We start from the raw sequence: 14,317 nt of genomic DNA on the forward strand, positions 1-14,317 counted from the left end.
CTTTCCATCAGCCCCTGCTTTGGGTGGACAAAGGCTTCATAAGTGCATTAATGCTATGTGATGGGAAGCCTGGAGTGGCTGGCGGAGCAAAGTGGGGCAAAGGGGCCATTAGGTGTGGGCTCTGTGGGGCAGGGCAGGGACACATGCCCATCATGTCACCATTGTGTCCCTGGAGCTCACACCACGCCTGGCCCAGAACCATCTCCATAACTATTGTTTGGTCAGCAGATGAAAGAAGGTTCCTAACTCAAGGCTCAGATGGACCCCAGGGGCCCATGAACCTTTGAAATGGTGAGCACAGTGCAGAAGTCACAGCTCAGTGAGGGGCTGTGTCCAGGACAGACTTGTGGAGCCCTCTTGCTCTCCTGGGCTTCACAGAGGTAATCAGGTCCATTTCCTGCAGACCTTTTCAGAGCCTTTAATATGCTAATGCACACTGGGACTCCCAGAGGGGATTAAGAAAGCCTTGTTGCCCAGCAATATCGACTAGGGGGCTAGAGGATTCTTTAACTGGGACCATTTTGTGGATTCCTGGTCTGCAGAACACCCAAGCCAGGAGTAGGTTCGTGAACTACGCCTTTCTCACCATAGCCAGTCCTCAGGTATTTTTCATTTGGCCCATGCACGGTTTAGAAAGTCATGTAGGGTTTTTTTTTCACTCAAAAAAAAAAAAATCTACATTTCCAGCTTCTCTCAAAGAACTAAGAAGCAGGGTGCAGTCTGGGTCCACATTCCTGCATGGCAGTAACCAGCTGCAGCTGCCTAGCCTCCTACAGTATGGGCAGGGCCTGGGCTCTACAATTGGCTGCAGTCCCCACCACTCCCTAGTGATTGCCTTCTGTTCTCTTTATGCCTTTCCCTTCCTCCTCTGGTCCTAAGACTCCTGAGTTTGTTCCTTGTGGCCCAGAATGTCATGTGCAGCCCAGGAGGCTGGTCTCTGCCCTGCAGGAGGGGAGTAGGAATGCCTGCCTCTCCTAACTGGTTGGCACATTTCCTCGGGAAAGGTGGGAGCCCAAGGGATGGGCTCTGAGCCTGTGTGGGGAGAGGAGATGGCTCCAGTGACAGCCCCATCCTGGGCAGGACAAAGGGAAAGAGAGAGAAAGAGACAGCTCAGATTTCTTTTCAGAGGTCTTTGGGCTGTGGGGGGAGCAGGGCCTTGAGGGGGAGTTGAGGGGCAGGCGGGTGGGAGGGGACGGGGCCTGAGACCAGCTTACATCTCGCCAGCAGGGAGTTGTTTTGCCTTCTTCTTGCCTAAGAGGTCAGAGCTGGAGGTGCGAGCAGGCCAGCTGCGTGGAGCCCTGGAAAGGTCCGGGGCTGCCCCTGCTGACCTGGGGGCCTGGGGCTGGCATGAGACTGGGCCTAAGGGTTTGGGTCAAATTCCAGGGTCTGCATGGTCAGAAGTTCTAACAGGAAGAAGATTATTATTACTATTACTATTATTATTAGATTAAATTTAATATACAATATTATATTAATGAATCATTATATTATTATAAAATAATTGTTACTATTATTGGTATTATATTATTAATTATTATATTTTAAACAATAATATGTTAATAATAAATCACATTATTATAATAATTATTACAATTATTAGTATTACTATTAGATTATTATTATACTTAATATGATATAGTATATTAATAATTATAATAATTATTATTAGTATTAGATTATTAATTCTTATTATATTTAATATATAATAAAATATGTTAATAGTTATTATTATATTGTCTGAGGGGTCAGCTCCACTCTGTCCTTCAACAGCCAGCTCAAATGGCCCTTTGGCTCTGCTGCCTTTTGTGATGCTCCCCAGAGCTGGACAATCTCCTGAACCAGGTCAGCCTCCTGCTATCCCGAGGCCCTCAGTGAAGCCCTCTGTCCAGGGGCTCAGATGAGGGGACAGCAGTTCTCCCAGCCCCTAACTCACCTTGTGCCTCACACCTGCCCGTGACAGCACCTTTCCTCCTGGGCCAGGTTTGCCCGGCCCCCTGCCCCCCATCAGGTGTCCTCCATGCCTGGTACCCATGGCCTCCGCGTGCACAGGGCTGTGTCTGAGCCAAGCCGGGGGCAGCTCCGTGAATGGCCTCCCTGTCTGCGGCCATGCGGTCATGTCCTGTGTGGGGCTGAGGTAATGGGGTGGCGGGTGGTGGCGCGGGGACCCCAGCGAGAAACCCTGCCTGGCCCGGCTGCAGGATGAGCTGACTTTTCCAGATTCCTCCCACCGTCTGGCCCAGTTGCCAATGCAAACATGGGGACTCTTCCCTTCGGGGCTCTGGCTGTTGAACTTGGGGTCAGGAGGCAGCCCACAGTCTTCCCTTCACCTGGCCCCTGGATGGTTAACCCTTTGTACCTCGCCCTGGCCTTGGGGCTGGGATGCCACAGAAGGGCCATTGAAGCTGATGACTCAGTTTCCCCCAGAACTCCATGAAGCATCTGGGACCCTGGTGAGGTCACAGTGCAAGGACTGGGCTCTGTGCTTCTCAGGGTGTTACTTGTCCCACCTCCCCATGTGACAGATGGGGAAACTGAGACTGAGAGAGGAAGAAGGACTTACCCAAAGTCCCATTTCTCGTTGGTTGCTGGGCTGGGATGATGATGATGGGGATAATGATGGTGATGATGATGGTGGTGGTGATGGTGATGATGGTGGTGGTAATGATGATGATGGTGGTGATGATGATGGTAGCTAACAGTTCTCCTGCCTGCCATGTGCCAGGTCCTATTCTAAGTGCTTTATGTTTATTGACTCATTTAATCCTTATCATAGACCCAGGAAGTAAGAACTTAGTATCCCCACTTGACAGATGAGGAAACCGAGGCACAGAGAGACTAAGCCGCTTGCTAAGTGTTGCACAGCTCATCTATAGTGAATCCAGGATTTGCTCCCCTAAGTTAGGGCTTCCACCAAATGCCTCTGCATCTGTTGAATAGAGATAAGGATTTCTGTCCTCCCTGCCTTGAGAGGCTGCTCAGAAGGGCCAGGGCACTTTCATGGAGGAAGGGAAAGCACGTTGCAAACTATGAAGGGCTGAGGCTAAGGTGAGCTTTGCTGCTCATTTGCATGTGCAGGTGAGGCTGTTTTTCAGGTCATCATCTCCACACTGCCTGGGGGCTCTACCAGTGTTAGAGTCAATCTCCTGGGGGCCCTTTCCTGGACAGTACTGATGCCCAGAGCCCCAGGAGCAGGGCTGATTTCACAGCCATGGGATCCTCCCATCAGCCCAATGAGTGGGACTGTGATGTCCCCACTGACAGAGGCCCAGGAGTGGCTGGTGGGGGAACCGCTGAGGCAGGAGCAGACCAGAGCATCTGGGAAGCACCCACTCCTGGTGGGAGGAGCTTTAGAACTGAGGCTGTTGTTGGTCCGGGAGCAGGTGGGCTGGGTTGGTCAGGAACACAGGTTTGTTGCAGGGAGGCACAGTGAGTCCAAGGACACGGAGGGGCGGCTGGCGGTATAGCCTTCCCCTAGAAGCACTGGGGCAACCCGTGTTTAGTGAGCCAGGCCGGAGCCCAGGTGCTGTGCAGGGAGCAAGGTTAACACACGTGCCGTGACACGAGGAAGAGGAGCCACAAGCCAGGGCTGATCTCTGCGGTGTCTTTCCATCATTTCCAATCTTGAGAATTTTGCTGGAAGATACAAGACGGTGCATTTGTTCTGTGGGGTTTCAAGTCCTAGGAGGAGACACTGTCCTATGTTCCCCCAAGCACACAGGCTTGGTTCTTGAGTATTTGTCAGTAGAGGTGCTTTACTTTTTAAAATTTTTAATTTGTTATTTTTTATTGACATATAGTCAGTTTATTATTGTGTTAATTTCTGGTGTACAGCATAGTGATTCAGTTACATGTATATTCCTTTTTATATTCTTTTTCATTATAGGCTATTACAAGGTATTGAGTATAGTTCCCTGTGCTCTACAGTAGGACTTTATTGTTTATCTATTTTATATATAGTAGTTAGTATCTGCAAATCCTAAAGTCCCAATTTATCCCTCCACCCCCCGCCACCTCCTTATCCCCCTGGTAACCATAAGTTTGTTTTCTATGTCTGTGAGTCTGTTTTTGTTTTGTAAATGAGTTCGTTTGTCTCATTTTTTTTTCAGATTCCACATATAAATGATATCATATGGTATTTTTCTTTCTCTTTCTAGCTTACTTCATTTAGTATAACAATCTCCAGGTCCATCGATGTTGCTGCAAATGGCATTCTTTTATTCTGAGTAGAATTCCTATATACCACAACTTCTTTATCCAGTCATCTGTCAATGGACACTTAGGTTGCTTCCATGTCTTGACTATTATAAATAGTGCTGCTGTGAACAATGAGGTGTATGTATCTTTTCGAATTAGAGTTTCCTCCAGATACATGCCCAGGAGCGTGATGGCCAGATCATAGGGTAATTCTATTTTTAGTTTTCTAAAGAATCTTTATATTGTTTTCCACAGTGGCTGCACCTCACTACAGCCTCAGTAGAGGTGGATTTAAAACATCCCATTGTTGGAGGAAATTTTGGGTCTCTGGTTGTGCGTGAGGCAGGAAGCAAGAAGGGACTAAACAATGGGTGTCTTCCAAAGAGGGGGGAGAATACTGTAGTTGATTTTGCCTGCTTAGCGCTGTCCCGGGGGCGTGGCACTGTCATTAGACCCATGGGACAGGCTGATGGGTAAACTGAGGCTCGCCGAGGCAAAAGTGGCCTCCAGCACAGCGTGTCTGAGAGCCTGGATCTGGCAGGCATGGCATCAGCAGCCTGCCTGGAGGGTTATCAGCACAATGAAGTCACCCCGAGCAGGCCCGTCGCACAGGAGATGTGCATCCACTCCCCAGTGTTCCGGTCCCTTTTCTGTCTGCGCACCCGGGAGTCCCTCGTGGGGATTTGTTATCTACGGAGGGTGAGAGCTGAGGCTTCGCTGGCTGCCCCAGCCCGGTGTGACCCTGCAGTCGCTCCCCTGTGAATTAATCTTGCATCTTTTGGGATACTTCCCTTGTATTCCATCAGCCCCAGCCGAGGCCAGAACGCATGGGCTATGAGTTCTTATCCTTTGTGGGGAGAAAGGCAACCTTTCCCCCCTACACTTCTTAATCTTCTAGGCACCCCCTGTTTTTGTATAGTGGAAGGATGCTCCTGACCCACCTTTAAAGGGCTAGACCAAGGCATTTGGCCAAATTGCCCCCTGGAGAATGCAAGTCAAGAACACTGAGGGCTGGCTGTTAGGAGATGTGCCTCAGGCCTCTCTTTCATCTCTGGAAAGGGCATTTTGACAAAACGCTGAGTTGTGTTCTATTTGAGCTGCTCCAAGAAGGTTGACTCTTCCTTCAAGGTCTGGATCCTTCCCTGCCCTGACTGGGGCCTCATCTGGCCGCCCCTCCGTGCCCTCCCCCAGCCTCTCCACCCCCTTAGCCTCCCTGCTGACCCTCCACCCACCTCCATCATGACCATTTCAGAGCACCTGCCAGTCACCACACACATGTTCTCATCCATTGTCACTGTCTTAGTGGACAGTCCAAACCCAGGGGACAGATCCCACTGAATGCTGGGGAATTTGAGGCTCAGAGAGGTATAGATAGCTGTCCAACGTCACCCAGCCCTCGACGGCCAAGCCCAGACTCATACCAAGACCTCCCAGTCCGCTCCTGCTCCCGTCTTGCAGTCAAGAAAAATTCCCAGCGTTCGTGCATGGTTCATGACTTCCCCTCCCAGTTTAAAACTAGGGGGGCATAACTCAACTAATTAACCAAACCAACCAAAAAAGAAGAAAAAAATCTCTTGGCTAAACCTCCCTGCTCGGCTTCTTCCAGAAGCCCAGGGGATTCCTTTTTGGCCTGTCTGAAGGAGGTGGGAGCCCAGCCGGGGAGGAGGGTTCGCCCTTCGACTCTTTGTGGTCGACTAGGGGGTGGGGGGGCATTTCTGAGGCCACTGCTTTGGAGGCCCGTATGCCCTCCCCCCTCCAGCTGCAGCCCCCTCCCCCTCCTCAGGTCTCCTGGCAGGACCGAGGGGGGCCTGGGCGCTTGTCACTGCATCTTAGCAATCGGAATGTGCCCTCTGACCCCGCCTTCGCCTCCCCGTGAGTTTCAGAGAAGGTTCTTTTTTTCCAAACCGCTGCCCCTGAGCCTTCTGGAAACAAATGGAACTTGATTCAGTCTGTGTGTGGCTTGAAAAGCCACTGTTTGGGGGGTTACTTAAAAAAAAAAGTCTTTGGAACCCCTGCAACGTTTGAAGGACTTTTCTTTTCAGCTGGGAGGATCCAGCCAGGCCAGGATGCTCTGTCTGGGAGAGGGAAAGGGGTCTGGCCCATCTGCGGGGAGACAGAGAGGCCCCTTCGGCTCAGCTGCCCACCTGATAGCCCCAGATTGGGTTTCTCACCGACTTTTCATAGTATCCAGAGCTGGGGCTCCCTTGGGGGCTGGAGGGCCCTGTGGACTTCAAAGGTCAGGGGCTCCATTTTCTAGAACATTCTGAAGATTTGGAAGGGGCCCTAGAGCCAGAGAGGAAGGAACAGGGTGGGAGAGTTGCCTGAAAATCAGCTGGAATGAAAAGTCACAGCAGCCGAGACCCCTGGGCTTGTCTCCTCGACAGGACGAGATGTTTTTTCGCCGGAAAGGAGTCTCTCTCAGCTGCCGTGGCCTTCGCCCCCGTGCACACCTGTCCCAGCACACTGTTTCCTGGGGCCCCCACCGGCTGAATGGGTAAGGGGCTGAGTCGTGAGCCTCTAATCTTATCTCTGCTCTGCCACTGTGTGGCCTCAGCACAGGGGGTCCCCTCCTTTCGGAGTCATTCTCCTAATTTCCTTAATGAGAAGCCAGGAATCCAACCATCCTGACTCCAGATCAGGGCTCAGCAAACTTTTATCTGCAAAGGGCCAAAGAGTCAGTATTTTAAGTTTTGCAGTCTCTCTTCTACTCAGCTCGGCCATTGGAACATGAAAGGAGTCGCAGACAACGCATAATGGAACGAAGGTGGCTGTGTTCCAATAAAACTTAATTTTCAAAAACAGGCAACAGACTGGATGTGGCCCATGGTGCGCAGTGGTTTGCCAACCTCTGGGGTAGATTTTTGGGTAAAGTTCCTGGGGATGGCCATGTTACAAGTCCGTAATGAGAGCATGATTGTGTCAAAGATGGTGGACGGCCAACGTGAATAGTTGAAAGCTGGGCTTTGAGGGCGGGCAGGCGTGGGTTCTAGTCCCATCTCTGAAGCACAACTGCTGTGTGACCTAGAGCCAGTCGCTTCCCCTCTCTGAGCCTCAGTTCCCTCCTTTGTAAAATGCAGGCAATAGCAGTACCTACTCTACAGGGTTGGCTGTTGGGATGACGTCTTAGCAACGCCTGGTGATGACGAGCCCTCAGCAAGCACCAGGTCACTCTTTTCCCCTTGGGTCCAGCCCCTGGGGTCCCTGGCGAGCCACAGGGATAATATAAAATGCTTCCTGTTTCCTAATCAAGGTTCGAATTCCAACCCTGAGACTAAATTGCTGGGTGACTGTGGGCAAAGCACTTTACCTCTCTGAGCCTCAGACTCGTTCATCTCTAGAATGGGGCTAAACATCTCTAACTCTCAGCATCATTGCACCTAGAAGGAGGTAAAAGAAGGCGCTTCCTCCCCTTCTACACGCAGTCCTGTTTGTTATGGTGGCTGCCCAGGTGGCCATCTGGAGGCTGGGTCTCAGCAGAACTCTTGGTTCTCTCCCCTCCACTGTCCTCATCTCCATTAATGGTGCCATCATCTTCCCAATGGCTCAGCCACAGCCCTAGGACTTGTCCTGAGTCCCCCTCCCATCCATCCACATCCCATCTTGCTAATTGCAGGCAAATACGGCCCCCGTGAATTCCTGCCTGCTGGTCCCTGCATGCTGCTCCTCTCCTTAGCAAGTGGGGTCCATTTCCCTGCCCTGGATGCTGGGTTCAGCCCTGGGACTCACTTTAGCCAAGAGAATGTGGTGGAAGGACTTTGTGTGGGTTCTCAAGAGGTCTTGCTGCTTCCACTCAGTCTCGTGCTGCCCTGAGCTGCTGTGGAAGGAAGCCCGGGCTATCCTGCTGGAGAGACATGCCACCTAGTGGGGGCTGAGATGCCCCAGCCAACAGCCAGCCCCAAAGCCTCAGGCCCGTGGGTGGGGCTTCTGGGGTCTTTCCAGCCCAGCCTGGCTTCAAGCTGAATACAGGTGTAGGAGTGGGCCCCTGAGACACCGTGTGGAGCAGAGATAAACTGTCCCCACTGAGCCTGGCAAGACTTCTGACCCATGTTTCTGTCTAGAATCTCATTCATTCCTCCCGGTGACACAGTGAGGAAGGTCCAATACTGACCCCACTTCACAGATGAGGAAAGCAAGGCTCAGAGAGGGAAGTGGCTTGCCTGAGGCCACACAGCATGTGAGGGGCAGAGCCGGGATGAGTCTGGGTTGGTGGGAGCCACGCAGGGGCTCTCACCACAGCATGGTTTCCTTGCTGCCTCCCGCTCCCATGTGGCCAGCCAGATCAGAGGAAGAATCAGGGCTTTGGAGGCATTTTGGGGACAGGTCAACCTTTCTTCCTTTCTCTTTCTTCGAACCACAAACTGCCCTCTACCTGCCCTCTTTCTCGCTGCTGCGTTTTTTTCTCCTGAGACAGATGTTTCCCCTTCCTCTCTCCAAAGCCAATTCAAGTTCCCCCAGTTTTTCTAGAACATGTAACATGTGCGTTACCATTGTTTGTGGCAAAAGCTGAGATCTAGATACTTATCTCCAAGTGGATATTTTCGAGGAGGGTGAGTGCACTCATTTCCCCCGCAGTCAACTCCCTCTCAGCAGTGGGGCCTGGACGTTTTCGGTTTCCAGGGGACCTGCCGCCCAGCAGACCCCCGGGAGCCCGTCCCGCTCCCCGCGCTGCTGCTGGAGTGCCTCCTCTGCGGTGAGACCCCGCCTCCTCCGAGTCGCGGCCACGGCTGCCGGATCTGACTCAGGGTCTGCTGGCTGGCTGAGTGACCTCTGTCCGAGGGAATGCCCACCGTCCAGCTGGGTGACTGCTCACAGGTCCTTTCCCTCTCAGAAACTCAGTCTCTCATCTGTAAAGCGGGGATCCAGAGCCTCCGTCACAGAGAGGATGTGGTGACAGCCAAGTGCGGCCCCGGGTGCATTGTTCACACTCGCTAAATCCCAGCGGTGGCCAGGCTGGTGCAGCTTTTCATCCATCTGTACGTGGACGTGGGCGTGAGTTCTGTGCACCTGCTGTCCTGTCTAGACACCCGGGCCCACCCACTCGGTCAGGATGCAGCGCTGCCCCATCCCCCTGGAGGAGCTCCTTTGTGTGATCCCTTTAGAGTTGGGCCCATCCTGACCTTGACCCCATCCCCAGGCAACCACTCACCTGTTCTCCAACTCTGTGCTTTCATCATTTCATGCACACGCCATAAATCGCCCTCTCTGCACTTTTTATTTCCGTTTGAGAAACTGTTCTCAAATACTCCTCTTCAAATGTGCCACCAGCCTCTGGGAGGCTGTGGGATGCCAGCAAGTGTGTTTTCATCTCCGTCGACAGGACAGAAAGGCTGTAAGACACGTGGGGAAACTGAGGCGTAGCAGGGGAACCCTACTGGCCTCAAGCCACACAGCAAGTGGGCCCATGAGCCCAGCCGGCTCCTTCTCCAGCCCCAGGGATTCCGTCAGCCCAGTGAAAACACAAACAAACAGTCTGACCAGGTGACGGATCTTCAAACGGCCCCCTCGACCTCCCACCTGCCTGGTTCCTTGGGTGGCGTCTGGTTTCTGGGAGTTTCCCAGGCATGGCGGGGGGTCCCTCATGGATCCCTCCCTGCTCATGACAGTTTTCCCAGATGCTCACTCCCCAGGACCCCAGTAAGGCTGGTAGAGAGCAGGCAGATGGGCTCAGCCCCCATCCAGGTGAGCTGGGGCCACCAGCCCGGCCACAGACAGGCCCCTCCAGGTGTGGTTGCTGGGCAAAGGAGCAGACTTGAACGTCAATAAACGCCGCTGTCGGAGAGCCGACCCACGCCCTCCCTGGAATTAAGAGCTTATTCATAACTCTCTCCCGCCACCAAAACACACTTTGGAGAGGACTAAAGTAAATAATGTCACTTAACCTGACCTCCCTGGGGCTCACGGCCCTGCCCAGGCCCTGCCACTCAGAGGGGAAAATTGGCACCTCTCCCCTCAGACCACTTGGACCACCCCAAAGTCTCCCCCTTAGAGAAATAATCAGATCATCTCCACGGTCCAGCAGGGGTGGGGTGGGAGGGATAGGGGGCCAGGTGGTGATGGATGGGGTTGGAGAGGAGGTGACAGTCCACTATTGATTGAGGGCACATTGAGGAATCTGGATCCTATTCCAAGAGCAGTGGGAAGCTCTGGAAAGGATTTTAAGTGGTGGGGGGGAGGATGTGAAATGATTTATGTTTTGAAAACATCACTCTGACCGCTGTGTGGAAAGTTGACTGTTGAGGGCAGGAGTGAAAGTTGGGAGGCTACTGAAGGCATTCAGGTGGGGTGGGAGGGGACAGGGTGGCAGCTGAGAAGCTGGAAGGAGGTGGGCAGACCCAGGCCACCGGCTACCCAGATGTGCAGCTCCAGGAAGCTTCAGCCTCAGACGCAGACTAAGCACCACAGCCAGAAGGTGGGATTTAGTTCCACGAGATGAGACTACCGAGACAGTGAACAATGGGTGAGCGAGTCCAGGGCTCTCATGTCAGGGAGGAGGGACAGCTGGCCTAGGAGACCCACAACAAGGCATCTCAAGCCTGCGGAGGTTCAAGAGGGAAAGAAGTGTCCATGGTACCCAATAACTCTGACGGGTCTAGTGGAGTGAAGTCTGGAAAGACCCAATACAATTCAACAACATGGCAGGCATTGGTGGCCCCAAACCAGAGTGTGTTCAGAGGGCTGACAGGGACCGGGAGACCATTAAAGCAACACAATAACGAAAAGGTCCAGAAACAGACTTCTGTGCCGATGGAAACGTCATGCGCGATAAAGGAGGCGTTGCCGGTCAGCGGAGGAGAGGTGGGCTGTCTACAAAAGAATACTGGTGGACGTCATCCAGCATGAAAAACAAATGAGCTATCAAACCAAGAAAAGACGTGGAGGAAACGTAAATGCATATTACTAAGTGAAGGAAGCCAATCTGTAAAAGCTACATACTGCATGATTCCAACTATATGACACTCTGGAAAAAGCAAAACCGTGGAGACAGTGAAAAGATCAGTGGTTGCCAGGAACAGGGGGAGGGTGGGATGAGCAGGCAGAGCACAGAGGATTTTCAGGGCAGTGGAAGTACTCTGTGTGGTACCGTAACAATGGATACAGACGACCGTTAACATTTGTCCAAACTAACAGAAGGTAGGACACCAAAAGTGAACTAAAATGTAAACTCTGCACTTGGGTAGATAATGATGAGTCAATGTAGGTTCATCAGTTGTAAAAAATGTACCACCTGGTGGGAGATGTTGATGAGGGGAGGAGGCTGTGCATGTGTAGGGGCAGGAGATACATGAAAAATCTCTGTACTTTCCTCTAAGTTTTGCTGTGAACTTAAACTGCTCTAAAAATATAAAGTCTTTAAAAAAAATACTGGAAAATGATGCTGAGTGTGCACAGTATGGCAGACAGTCTTTGGGGTGGCCCCATGGTCCCACCTCCTGGTTTTCAGGCAGGTGCAGTCCCCTCCTCTTGAGTGAGGGCAGGGCCAGCAACTTACTTCTAACCAATAGAATATGGCAAAGGGGATGGGATGTCACACCCTTGATCACCTTACATTATATAAGACACTGTCCTGCTGGCTGTTCCTCTCTCTCCTTCTCTCTCTCTCTCCCACTCCCTCTCTTTCTTTTCATTGCTGGCTTTGAGGAAACAAGCTTTCATGAATCCTACAGCTGCAAAGAAACGATTTCTGCCAATAACCTGAGGACTTTGAAATTGAATCCTTCCTGAGTCAAGCCTCTGATGAGAACTCAGCCCCAGCCAACTCCTTGCCTGTAGTATTGGACACACTCTAAGCAGAGGCTCTTGCGAAGATGCGCCCAGACTGCTGACCCACAGAAACTGTGAAATAATAAATGCGTGTTGTTTTAAACAATCAATTTTGTGCATAACTTTATTATGCAGTATAGACAACGAGCATAAACAGAACAATATTATATTAGATTCCGAACAGCACAACACACATACACACAAACAAATTCAAGATGCAGTCAAGGTCTACACACAAAAAGGAAAACTTTTTAAAAGCTCCAGATGGAAATACAGAATTCCTTTATAACCCTGGGGTAAGGGAAGATTTCTTAGTCATAGCACTAAAACATAAACCCTAAAGAAAAATGGACAAATATGACTACTTTTAAATAAAAAACTTCTTTTCAGTCAAACTCATCATAAAAAAGTTAAAAGAGACAAAACCTAGAAAAAGATATCGGAACACATATAACTAAGAGAGAATTGAATCCATAATATGTAAAGAGCCCTTGCAAATCAATAAGAATGACACCAACCACCCAGCAGAAAAATAGGCAGCGGGCACAACCAGATAGTTCACAAAAGAGAAAATGCAGATGACTGACAGCCATGCAAGGTATTTAACTTCACTAGTAATCAGCAAATACAAAGGGAAAGAACCGTAAGACACCACCCATCTGCTTAACAGAAATTTAAAAATTTGAGAATACCATGTCAATGAGCCTGCAGGGAAGCAGGGCCTCTCCCCTGGCACTGGTGGGAGTGTGAGTTGGTACAGCCAGGTTGGAGAGCCGTCTGGAAGCATCTAGTGAAGTTAAAGCTTTGTAACTGGACCGAACTATTGCTTCTGGGTGAAAATCCTCTGGAAACGTTAGCCTGTTGCCCAAAGGGATACGTTTCAGGATGTTCATCACAATGTCGTTGGTAACATGGTCCTCAATAGAAGGACGAAAACTAAATGGACGTCTGCTCATATAGTGGGGAGCTATACGTTGGTGAAAATGAACCAGTGCTGTGCCAATTTGGGAAACAAAGCAAGTTGCAGAATGATGCTTAGGATAGGTTACCGTGTATGTTTCAAAACGTGAAATATATTGTTGTGGGTGGCTTGTAGATCCACATATAGTAAAAACATAAAAGCATGAATGAGAAAGGTAAATACTGAGACATAAATATTCTCAGCAGAGAAAAAAGCAGGATCAGATTTGAAACATCTAATGACTTAAAAAAAATCTGAAGCGGATGTGACAAAAAAAGGTAGACGTTCAATAAAGCTGGGCATGCAGGTGTTCACGACATGACTCTCTAGGGCTGAGTGGTTCCCTGCGGTAGCCTCTAGCTATTCAAATAGGGTGACTTCAATTTAAATGTGAGTTCATTAAAAATAAATCAAATTTAAAATGTGGTTCCTCTCTCACCCGAGCCACACTTCAAGTGCTTAGTAGCCAGATGTGGCTGGTGGCTCCCATATTGGACAGTGGAGATACAGAACATTTCTGTTATCACACAAAGTCCTTTTGGACGTTGCTGTTCTAGAAGGTTCCATGCGCTTTTCATATTTCATAATGAGTTTGTAAAAGCAGGGACTGGAAGTTGCATAAAGGAGGTAGGGAGGGTGAAGGGTTTTTTGGAAGAGTTTGGCTTTGGAAGGAAGGAGGAAGATGGTGGAAGAGCTGGAGGAGGGGGCGGTTCAGAGGGGCTGGTGGAGGTGGGGTTGGGGGCTCTTCATTTGTTATGATGGGAGATTGCTGATGGGAATGGTCAGTAGGGAAGAAGGTGAAGGCAGAGGGGACAGGGGACAATGGAAGGCACCAGGCCTGAGCAAGGGAGGGGAAGCAGACACCGTCCCCAGCAGCCCTGGAGGCCGCTACCTGGTGGCCCTTTCTGGGGGCTCCCACCCTGCACCCTTACGGGCTCCAGCCGCTGGAGATAAATAACGCCAGCCACGCCTGTCACAGATATTTGAAAAACATATTAATCACTTTAACAAATATTAGCTTGGAACAGCAATAAACAGTCTCTGGAATCTCCTCTTCATGGCTGTATTACAGTGAAAAATATGCTAATATGGGTGCCTAATTGATTGTGTTTGAATAACTTCCTTTATGACAATAAGTGTTGGAGGTGGCATCACTCAGAGTCACGGGAACCCCTCCTTCTGTTCCCACAGAGGTACCCCCTGGAGGGAAGTTCTCCTCATTAACCAAGTAGTAGGACTCGTGGCTGCCGATCTAGAGAGACTTTCTGGAGGCCGGCAAAGGGGCTGGCGTTTGGACTGGGTCTCGTCTGGGCTGGCCCTGCACACACAAACGTCCCCTTTAGTCTTCTTGGTACTTCTACAAGAGCAGGATTATGGTCTCATTCCACAGAAAGGGAACCT

The sequence above is a fragment of the Camelus ferus genome, chromosome 32 (assembly GCF_009834535.1).
Source record: "Camelus ferus isolate YT-003-E chromosome 32, BCGSAC_Cfer_1.0, whole genome shotgun sequence".
NCBI lineage: Eukaryota > Metazoa > Chordata > Mammalia > Artiodactyla > Camelidae > Camelus > Camelus ferus.